Raw genomic sequence first — 11,760 nt, 5'->3', positions numbered from 1 at the left:
TAATTTCTCTTTCATAGAAAAATGGAAGGTTGGGCCAGATCAGTAGCAGTTCTCTTTCACGGATACACATTAGAATCACTTCAGGAGTTTTTAGAATATATCATCCTGCCCTGGCCGGTGTGGTTCATTGGTTGGAGCATCATCCCGTAAACTGGAAGGTCATGGGTTCAATTTGAGGTCAGGGCACATGCTTAGGTTGCAGGTTTGGTCCCCTGTCAGGGTGAGTATGGAAGGCAACCAATCAATGTTTCTCTCTCACATCAGTGTTTCTCTCCCTCTCTCTCTTCCTCCCTTCCCTTCTCTTTAAAATCAATAAGCATGTCCTCAAGTGAGGATTAAAAAAAAAGAATATACCATCCTCAGGGATTCGAATTTAATTGATCCAAGTAATTATGTTGTATAACTGAAGTTAAAAAAAAAGTAAACTAGGTGATTTTTAAGATGCCTTCCAGTTCTAAGATAATTCTGATTTAATAACTCTACCATTTTTTAATTCTTCTGTTAACTTACACATATACGACATACATAAAAACATATACACTCCTTTTTATTCCACATTTTAATGACATCTTTATTACATATTAGATGTTCATGTAGGAGAGAGACTGAATAACTTTAAAATACTCTTATGAGTTATTACTGTCATGCAAAAATGTTCAGGAGTGTAATTAAGTCTTTTAAAATATGTAGGCCCAGTTGCTAATAACAACAGCCCAGTTGCTAATTAAACCAAGTAATGTGTTAGGGGTTTACCTATCCATTCCTTCATTATTTCAAGTAATATTTATTGTTGGGTGCTTACTATCTATCAGCCCCTTTGCTAGTTACTGGTGATGCTGCAATACATGAGAAACATAGTCCAAGCCCACGTGGAAAGATAAACATTGTGTAAAATATTACCAATGAGATTAGGATCACAATGGCATACAGAGAGCTGCAAGAATGCATAAAGGGAGCCTAACCTACTCTGCAAAGAAAAAAGCTTATAGAATGGAGTGAGCATTAAGGTGAAACCTAATCAATTAATTGGACCTAAGTGCTTGTGTGGGGGCAGAGTGAACAGCATGTTGGAAGGGACTGAGGTGGAAAGAGCTGGTAGTCTACTGGGAACAGAAGGAGGACCAAGGAGGCTGAAACTGGTAAGTGAAGGGGAAAGTGGCACAATGGGCTTTGTAACAGAACTTAGAATTTATTCTAAAATACCCAAGTATCAGAGTTTAGAATTTGTTCTAGAAGCACTGAGTGTTTTAAACAGGGTGCTGAGGTAATCTGATTTATAAAGTTTGAAGTCCCCACAGTGCTTGGACTGGGCACAGGGAAAACAGACTATCACAGTAGTTGGGAAATATGATGGACTAAAGTGGTGTGAGCAGAAGATGGAGAAAGGTGAATGGATTCAAGATATTCATCTAAGGAGTCTCAGAAGGGCATAGTGATTGATGGGTTGTGGGAGAATGGGCTGTGGGAGGTCAGGGAACTTAAACGAGTCAAGGTTTCAAACTTGAGTAACTGGGTGGGACAGCTGTACCATTTACTGAGATAAAGAAGCCCGGAGGAGGAGCAGCTTCAGTCGAAAACATGAGTTCAGTCTAGGACACAGTGAACATGAATCACCAGTTAGTCAATGAAGTAGAGGTCTTGTTAAAGTGGGTCTAGGACTCAAAAGACAGACCTGGACTAAAGTTACAAATTGAGTGTGCTCAGTATATAGATGACAACAGAAGTCATCAAAGACAGGTGAAATCATCTGCTATGTGTCAGAGACTCATGATAGGTGCGAGGGCAATAGCTTTACTGTGTTACAGTGACTCACCTTCCAACAAAAGCCACCAGGTATGATCACTACCTGAATTTTAGTTCCAGTGCCATGGAAACTACCTGAAAATCCCTATTATTGATCATAGTAGGTATACCCTTCTCTTGCCTGAAGGTTTAACTCCCAATTCAACCCCAAAACTAGAAAGTCAGCTAAAAGTAGACTAGCCTATACTTTGTTCTAAGAAAGTAGGCTTCAACAGAGAGTACCTCTTAAGCCTCTAGGAGATTTTACTTAAATCTTAAAAATAAAATTTGTAAGTTAAAATACATTTACACTACCATCACACCTTTTAAGTATCATTGAACATGAAAATCCAGGGAGGAAATTGCAGATTTTGTGCTTGGCCATCCCCATGGTGATATAAACTTTACAGTTTACAGGGCTGTGATCACAAAGCCCAAGGTCTGTTAGGCCTATGCCACATACAAGTAAGTCCACAGTCTAAGGGGTTCTTGGGACATGGTCTGCTTTTTAAATGTATCTTGTAGTTTAAAAGAGCACTGCACCTAACAACTAAGCCTTCTGTTTGAAAGTTCACTGATACCAGAAATAATCACCAATAAACCTAACGAAGATTGACATTTCTGAGATTTGACCCTTCTCCAATTATCCTTTCTCTTCCCCCCTTCCTTTTTTCCCCCCTTCTCCCCTCCCTCCCTTCATTGCTTTTCTCACTCTCTCTCTCTCTTTTTTTCATTTTTCCTTCTTCCCACAGTTTATGCCTCAAAGTTTTTATGGAATGAGACAAAACACACATATATTACTTACCACATACAATGCTAACAGCCCTTCTATACAAGGCACTTTGACAGAACCACAGTATTCATATTAGAAATGGAACAGATCTCATAGATCATTCTATCTAATTCACCCATTTTACAAATAAAGAGAGAGAAACTTTCTTGATGTTCCACTGACATGCTTGAGAATCATCTTAAAGTTTATTTGGCTGTGATGTTAGATTTCATACAATAATGGCAGACACTTTCGTATGATTTTATTAAGGCAGGAGGCCTAGAACTGCACTAACCAAGACAGTCAGCCATTAGACACATGTGCCAATAGAGCCCTTGAAATGTGCCGAGTCTTAATGGAGATGTGCTATAAAATACATAATGGATTTTGAAGAAGGTATAAAAAGAAGGAAAATATCTCATTAATTATGTTTATATCAATTACATGGTTAAATAATAATGTTTGGATATATTGAGTTTAATAAAATATATTAAAATTAATTTTACTTTTGTATGTTTACTTTTAAAAAAATTTTCACCTGAGGGTATGTTTATTGATTTTAGAGAGAAGAAGGGAGAGAAAGAGACAGAAACATTGATGTGAGAGAGAAACTTGGATTGGTTGTCTCTCATACATACCCCCACTAGGGACCAAACCCAAAATCTAGGTGAAACCTAGATATGTGCCCTGACCAAAAATCTAACCCACAAACTTTTGGGGTATGAGACAACACTCCAACCAAATGAGTCATCTGGCCAGGACTATTTACTTTTTTAATGTAGCTACTAAAAGTTTTTGTATTAATTACATGGCTCACATTTGCTACTCATGTTATAGTTCTTTTGAACAGAGTTGTTCCAGTATAATAATGCCTATGTCATATAAGGTTGCTTGTTGATTGGCTAACATTTCAGGCCTTTATAATTTACTAACATTTCAGGCCTTTATAATTTAAGTTCCTAAACCCATCAGCATTGATAGATAAAAGCATTCATTCATATATCAAAAAAAAAAAGTGGATCACATGTCCTAGAGAGCCCATGCTGAGAATTTATTGGTCATGGCTCAACAAGGCCAAGGAATTTAATGATTTGTCCTTGTTATCATCTCTGTACTAAGGACAGAGTTGATACCAAGACCCAGGACTATTTGCTCATTGACCTTTTCTCACAGAACAGTTCAATGAACAAAATTGTGAAATGGTTTTCAATGGCTGCAAAACGAATTCCAGTTGAATATAGCAAATATTTGAATGCCTCATAGGTGCCAGGCATTGTGCTAGGAAACAGTGTTTATAGGGCATAAGTTACCACCTTAATGTCCAAGGAACTTCTATTCAGTTCTAAGTGAAAAAATTATTTTCATGTTTTTCTCATCTTCATAACTTAAATAATAATATATCTGTATGGGAATGTTGTCTTAATTTTCAAATTCTAAACTAAATATTTGATCAAAGTAAAAAAGCTATTAAATTCCATAAAATACAAATATATGTTAATAAAATATTAATTTTGACTTTATGGAATATACATTAAAGCCATTACCAATTTTTTTCTCAAAACTGTCTTATTCATTTTGGTTATAATTTAGTTAAAGCTTAAAACTGAAGTGTATTCTCTGAAATGTACTATTATAAGATAAGGCAAAAGTAGGTTTACAGTTGTACATAAGGAAAGTAACAAAATAATTAATAAACAATAATACAAGAATAAACTCTGTGTTTTGCATTCTCAGAGCTATAAATCTACTTTTCTCCATCTTATATATCTTTTCTTAAAGGGCCAGATTTTAATATCTATTGATAGCATTACATGGTTACATGGCTCACTAGGGTTTTTTACTAAATAGTAAATTTTAGTTTATTTAATATAGGCAAATTTTATAAATACCCTTGGTGAATTTAGAGTAATTGCACTGTATGCAGAGTAATTCTTGGTTGTGAGTGTGTTACAGGAATTACTTTAAGTACTCGATTTAAATTTCTTGACATTCCTGCTTAATTCTCTTTGTATTAACACCTTGGCTTTATCTCTTTGTCACTTAGGTCATCAAGAAGGAAACCTGACCTTGTAACCTTGGGATAAATTCTACTTTGCTATGATCTTCCAGTTTGGTGATGGGTTTAATTTGTTACTACTTTAGCTGAATACTGGGTTGGCCAAAAGTTCGTTCAGTTTTTTTCCATAAAATAAAAGAAACATTTTTCATTTTCACCAGTAACTTTATTGATTTGGATATTCTGAGTATGTTGGCTATCTCCCACGATTGCTTCCAGTGGGCAGAAGCCAGGGGTGCTGCTAAATCCTCCAATGCATAAGACAGCCCCACAGCAAAGACTGGCCAAAATGCCAACAGTACAAGAAACTTCTTAAACCCTTTTGACACATTCGATCAGTCACAGCACCTTCTCCATACACTGCACATTTTTGTGTGTGTGATTCAGCTGTGTTTTTACCTTTCTTGAATTAATAAAGCGTAAGTGCAAAAATGTTGCATATTTTCTTCCATGTTTAATATTAAAATGGCTGTACAAGAATTCACTAATTTTGATGTTTTTTTAAATGCACACTGATATGACATCTGTCACAATACAATCTAACAAAATTATCTCAAATGAAGTTAAAGACAACTAAACACTAACAGAACCATCTTATGGGGAAATAACTAAACGAACTTGTTGGCCAAGCCAATATTTGCAACTGTAGTCATAAGTTTTGGGGAAAGGAGGCTACTTTTATCAGGTTTTGGTATTTAAACCATGTTAACTTCATAAATTAGTAGTTTTCCCATACTTTTTTTCTCTGAATCAGTCTAGTTCCAATACAGAAATTGTCCATTCAGCAGTAAAAATCACTGTCCTGGTAGCTTTTAAATAGTATTTCTTCAACAATCTTTTCCATTTTTTCTGTATTTATCAGTTTTTTCAATTTTCTTTCTTTTCTTGGGTCACTTTTGTTCATTTATACTTTGCCAGAAGTTGTTTCCTCTAGATTTTAAAATGTATTGCCACTGGACAACAGGTAGCATTACTTTAAAAGGTTTTCTTCCGATTTCTTTCATGTCTATGTTCATATTCCCCTTCTCATTCCCAAATTCATATGTTAAGATTTTTCCTTTTCCTTAATCAGGCTTACTATCTTTTCCAAGAATCCAGCCTTTTATTTTACTTTCTATTAATTTTTTAAAATCTGTTCTACTATTTCAAATTTTATTTTCTCTAAATCTCTGTTTCTACTAGGTTAGGTTTGTTTTGTTGCTATTATTTTCAGTCTCTTAATTAATTTGAATTTCTAAATCATACAGTTTCAGTGTTCCTATTTTAAAATTAAATAGTTTTAAATACCTAGGAAGGGGAAGGAAAAAGGATGAATAGTTTTTCCCTTTGTACTCTTCCATGTTGTTTGACTTCTTGCCAAAATATAATCTTCTGTAGTTTGACAGAAAACAACAGAATAAGGAATGTGTTATTTGTGAGGTCCCATAGAAATTGTGGTGAATAAGTAGGGGGAAACCTTCACATCCCACAACCATTCAACAATGACCTGACCACTACAAAAACGTGTCTCCACTATAACATCTCTTATCTTCCTTTCCCCCACGAACACCAGCATTTATCTTCAGTCATCAAGGGGCAATTGGGAATTGTGACGTTGAAAACACATCCAGTGTAAACGTACAAAATGAAAGTGAACTGCAAAGAAATATTGCTAATGTTGCAAAGCTGTGATATTTCATGGATCCCTGGAAAAGCCTTTGACTAAAGAGAAAATCAGAAAGGTGCATATATAATACAACAGATGATTCAAGAGAAAATGCTTTTAATATCAAAATATTTAGAGTCCATTTTGGGGAAATCAATGAAGTATGAAGTTCTCAAATATATTTGCAAAATTGGTCTTCCTTGATCATTTCAAGTAAATCAAATATAAAACAAAAGATGTCAAATTAGGCTCTCATATATTGTTTATTCTTGTGCCTCAAAACCCAACACCATTCATTCTTTGCTCATTATAAAAAATAGGCATGGTAGTCATAGAGCCTAAATTTTGTTCAATATAAGATAAAAATAAATTTATTTTCATAAGTTTCATTTTTAAAAGTAATGTAATTTAAAGTTGTTTATTTAAATATTTATTATAAAATTTGTTTTCATTTTAAATATAGTCACTTTTGAGTAAACTTTTCTGGTACCAATTATCCCATTTGAACATTTAGCAACCTTCCCAGAAACCATGTGAAAATGATGTTTTCTTCTTTGCCTGGTGGAGTAGGAAGTAAAAAGGAATAAAGAGAGAAGGCATCTAGAAATAATTTAACTGCTTCCTAGTCTCTCCCAACCAGGCCTTCCTAATGCAGTTTTATTACTTGTTTTCAGTTGAATTCCAAGGACAATAGGCAATAAGCCCTGTACTAGCAAATCAGAAGCCAGGCTGCTTCGGTTCATATTGCACTTTCCCCACTTACCAACTGCATGATGCTGGGTAAAAACCAACCACTCCGAGTCCTCATCTGTCAAATGGGGTAATACTAAGTGCACTTACCCCTCATAGCGTTATTACAAGAATTGAATTACACACCTGTCAGAATGGTTATCATCAATAAATCAACAAACAAGTGCGGCGAGGATGTCAAAAGAAGAGAGCCTTTGTGCACTGTTGGCGGGATTGCAAATTGGTGCAGCCACTGGGGAAAACAGTATCGAGTTTCCTCAAAACATTAAAAATGAACTACCTTATGACCCAGCAATTCTGCTCTGGGTATATGCCCAAATAAATCCAAAACACTGATTCAAAAACACATATGCATCCCTACATTCACTGGAGCATTATTTACAATAGCCAAGATGTAGAAGCCACCTAAGTGCCCATCAATAGACTAGTGAATAAAGAAGAGGTACATACATACAATGGAATATTACTGGGCCACAAAAAGAATGAAATCTTACCACTTGCAACAACATGGACGGACTTAGAAGGTATTACACTAAGTGAGTAAGTCAGAGAAATAGAAATACCATATGATTTTACTTATGTGGAATCTAGGACCAAAATAAATGACAAACAAAACAGAAACAGACACACAGATACAGAGAACAAACTGTGAGTTGCCAAGCAGTAGAGGGATTGGGAGGCTGAGTGAAAAAGGTAAAGGAATTAAGAAGTTGGTAGTTATAAAACAGTCATGGGATTGTGAAGTAAAGCATAGGGAATACAGTCAATAATATTGTAATAACTATGCATGATGCCAGATGGGTACTTGAATTACTTTGTAAATTATATAATTATCTAACCACTATGCTGTATACCTGAAACTAATGTAGAATAATATTAAATATCAACTTTAAGTTTAAAATAAAATTAAAAAAGAAGTGAGTTAAAATATGTAAAGTACTTAAATCAGTGCCTGCTTTATAGTGATAATTTCCCAATAAATTTAGCTGTTGTCATTCATATACATGTGTACATGAATGCCAAGTACGAAAGTGTATAACTTTAATTGTGTTGTTAGAGTGATCATCCCTGATTGCTTTTGGGTGTTTTCATTGAGTACACAGTGTGAGTTCATTATAATAGTTGCCTAAGTGTTTCATCATATTTTCATTACCACATAGAAAAGTTAACACTACACATTACATTTTCCAATTATTTCATTTGATAATAAGAATAGCTTACAACAAACAACTGACCTTTAAAATAAAAATTATAAATAAACCTTTTTCTTTCCCAACATCATCCCTATTAACTTTCAATTTGTTATGCATCTTAATTTTATGTTAGAAATACAAAGAATAAAAGAAATATCTGGCAAAATTATCTTTCCCTCTGCACTAAGACCCTGAAATCTTAACACATACACATAATCCTTTACTATTAAGTACAGAAACACCAGAATTCAACTGTTTTCCAATTGCACGATAAAAATGACAATGACATTTGCATCATGTGGACTATTCTATTCCATCTCTTTTTTCATCCCTTGTTGTTATTGTTTTGTTAAAATACATTAACTATAGCAACAGAGGTTTTTTTTAAAGAATGTGGTGAGCTTCAAAATCTAGATTATATTTTCCTAACACAAGCCATTCAAATCTATTCAACTGTGCCGGAAGACTTTTGGTAAGATTATTTAAAAACACGTCTTAATAATGTGTTTTAGAGGCTCCAGGTTCTCACTGGAAATTTTTTCTTAATATGTGCCTTCTGTCCCCCACTACCCTGTTTTTTTCCAAATTCCCAGAGATAAGAGTATTATAACAGTCTGGTTGGTTAGGAAATAAAACTATTCACCCACACATTTGGCAAATATTTAATAGTGACCTAGTGTTCCTAACCAAACAGTCACAGTCTCTGACCTCGAGGAGGTAAGCTAAACAATTGATCGCACAAATACATGTGCATAGTTACCAATTGCTCTCAAAGAGAGAGAAAAGGAGGGGACTAATTTAAATCAGAGGATCAGGAAAACTTCTCTGAATCTCACATTTAAACCAAAACCTAAAAAAAAAAAGGGATTTAACAGTGAAAGAATGAAAGTATCCTGGGCTAGAATGTGTGATGGCCTTGATGTAAGATGTAGCTTGGTTTGCTGTAGGAAACAGACCAGCTAAACAAGAATATAAAAAAGGATATGGCCCTGGCTGGCGTAGCTCACTGGATTGAGCTCGGGCTGGGAACCAAAGTGTCCCAGGTTCGATTCCCAGCCAGGGCACATTCCTGGGTTGCAGGCCATAACCCCCAGCAACCGCACATTGATGTTTTTCTCTCTCTCTATCTCCCTCCCTTCCCTCTCTAAAAAAATAAATAAATAAAATCTTTTAAAAAATAAATAAATAAAAATAAAAAAGGATGTGAATGGAAGAAATGAGTCTACAGCCATAGATAAGACCTTGTAGGTTATTTACAGGATTTTGAGCAAAGAACAAAAACAGTAATATTGTTAGTTATTAATGGCAACCAGTTTTCAGTTATCATGTTAAATGCTTTAAATGAATTATCTCCTTCAGTCCTCATTTTAACCTTCATTTTACATTAAAAAAACTGAAATTCCAAATGGTTTGGTGATTTGCCCAACTCACTCAGCTGGTAAGTAGAATAGGATATAACTCCAGAGCCCATGCTTTCAACCACTATGACATACTGTCTCTCATGATCAGATTTACATAGTTATATACACAATAATTTATATAATAATAAATTTATATATATAAACATGGAATATGTTAACTATGAGATGCATGCAAGACATTATGTTAGGATATAAAATGAGCATTTAGATACATAGGTCTAAATCTCAGAGAAGTAAAGCGAGGACCAAGTTATTCTGTTAGTCTTTAGATAGATTAAAAGTCATAGGAGTGAATGAGGTTGTCCAAGACCAGGTTGTAGATTGAGAAAAAAAATGGCCTGATTAATTCTAACATTTATAGATTGGATACAGATAGTCAAAATATATACTTTGGCTAAGAAATCAAATAAGGATTAACCTACTCAATCAGGTGATGTTTCTATTAAATAATTGTGAAAACATTCTCAATGAAGAATTTTGGGATTTTTACAAATGAGTAAGTGAATTTACAAGTGAATATTTATGCCTATAGACCATCCTTTAATTTAAGAAAAATTACAATGGAATTTATTAATTCCCTCCAGAAGTATGAAAACATCTTACATTTACACAAGATATAAAAGCTATTCTAAATTAGACACACAGAGAATTTATAGCTTCAGTTTTACAACCTCAATCCTAAACTGAAAGTCAACACAAAAATTCACCAGCCCAGATCTCAAAAAGCTGTTCTGCTTTCTCATGGACTAAATTCTTAATTATTTTGAGCTTAAAAAGAATAAACAAAAAGACTAAAAAGCTGGATTTTCTGCCACCGCTGTTCTAACAGAGACCAGATCTCCATTACCCAACAGGTATCACCAAATGATCACACCATAAAACTAAATTCCCAATCACTGCCGCTACCAATGTGGAATGACTTAGCCATGCGCAAATCAAAAAAAAATTTTTTTAGTCATTAAAAAGGGAAAACAGACAGTAAACTCAGTTCTATAACCACTTTGGATTTACTCAAAGAGCCAATAAAAGATAAGCCTGACAACCCATGAGGCTTGTTCCTTAGCCATAGTTGGCTCCATCATGTGAGTCTATTTGGGTATCTCCAAGGAACGTTGAGATTTCCAATGATAAAGTATAATTTAAAAAATATAAAATCATATCTCTTATAAAAATATAAAATGAACATATGCCAAATTTTATTCAGCGCATCAATTAATGAGGGACCAGGTAATATGTTAAGACCAATTCAAAGAGTCTCTGAAAAGCTAGGCCTATATTAGTAAAGAAATGTTAGCCTGAGATTGCAGGATTTGATACAAAACTGATTAATGCTTTACAGCATGATAAATTACCACCTGTGGGGTTATGTGGTCCCCCAAGTAGAACTTACTCACTTCTGCCACACAAAAATATACAGGTTAACCTCTGTGCCTACAGAATTGTAAGATAGTCCAGTCAATAGAAAGCCAAGCCCAGAAAAGCACTGAAAAACAGCCAGTAATCTCTTGCCTATTTCCAAGTTTTGGATAATTTTTCCCAAAAGAGTGAGATAGTGCAAATTTTGTGTAGGATGTATATATACTAAAAAGTTGTTCATTTAGCTGAAATTCATATTTAACTAGGCATCCTGTATTTATCTTTTAACCCTAATAACAAGCTAACAAATTACTAAGTCTATCCAGTTCTGTTTCCAACAATACACCTCTTAAATTTGGGATAGCTTCTTATTAGATAATAAATACTGGCCAAAAAGCTTGTTATTGTTTTTTTTCCGTAAATGGCTCTATAGAGCTTAGTTGTTATTAACTTCATTCGAAACAAGTATGTTAGGTTATATTGTGACAGCTATCATATCAGCATGCATTAAAAAGACATCAAAATTGGTGAATTTTTGTGTAGCCATTTTAATATTGAAGATGGAAGAAAATATGCAATATTTTCAGCATATTATGCTTTATTATTTCAAGAAAGGTAAAAACAACTGAAATACAAAAAAAAAAAAAAAGATTTGTGCAGTGTGTGGAGAAGGTGCTGTGACTCATCGAACCTGTCTGTGACATTTCCTCCTGGAGATTTCTCGCTGGATGATGTTCGATGGTTAGGTAGACTAAAGTTGACAGCAATCGAGTTGAGACATTAAT

At 34.3% G+C, this 11,760-nt stretch overlaps 1 long non-coding RNA gene across 1 annotated transcript; it reads left to right on the top strand.

Annotated features, from left to right (window-relative positions):
• Nucleotides 1–347: 347 nt before the first annotated feature.
• On the top strand, nt 348–4,660 carry LOC118500049. Its single transcript, XR_004902573.1, has 2 exons — nt 348–1,139; nt 4,599–4,660. It is a non-coding gene; the product is annotated as an uncharacterized LOC118500049 (long non-coding RNA).
• Nucleotides 4,661–11,760: the final 7,100 nt, after the last annotated feature.

Source organism: Phyllostomus discolor, chromosome 4 (genome assembly GCF_004126475.2).
Source record: "Phyllostomus discolor isolate MPI-MPIP mPhyDis1 chromosome 4, mPhyDis1.pri.v3, whole genome shotgun sequence".
NCBI lineage: Eukaryota > Metazoa > Chordata > Mammalia > Chiroptera > Phyllostomidae > Phyllostomus > Phyllostomus discolor.
Note: the sequence above shows the minus strand (reverse complement) of the source record. Positions and strands in the feature narration are given on the sequence as shown.